The sequence below is a fragment of the Egretta garzetta genome, unplaced genomic scaffold (genome assembly GCF_000687185.1).
Source record: "Egretta garzetta isolate BGI_Z169 unplaced genomic scaffold, ASM68718v1 scaffold1193, whole genome shotgun sequence".
Classification (NCBI taxonomy): domain Eukaryota; kingdom Metazoa; phylum Chordata; class Aves; order Pelecaniformes; family Ardeidae; genus Egretta; species Egretta garzetta.
In genome coordinates this window covers 62,789-62,997 of record NW_009259129.1, presented here as the reverse complement: position 1 = coordinate 62,997, position 209 = coordinate 62,789, and positions in this window count along the sequence as shown.

Sequence of the window (209 nt, the reverse complement as noted above, 5' to 3'; positions counted from 1 at the left end):
GCCTGCGCCCCTCCCCGCCCCCCCCCCCCCCCCCAGCCATGCTGCTTGCATGAAACCAGCCCATAACGCTGGAAAAGTACAACCGTGGGGTCTGGGGGTGCCCTGCTGCGCCAGGGAGCTGGTGTGGGTGCTGGGGGGCTCCACACGGTGTGCAGCCGCTGGCCCTCTTCCCCACTGCCCACGGGGTTGGGGGCACGTTGCCCTGCCTG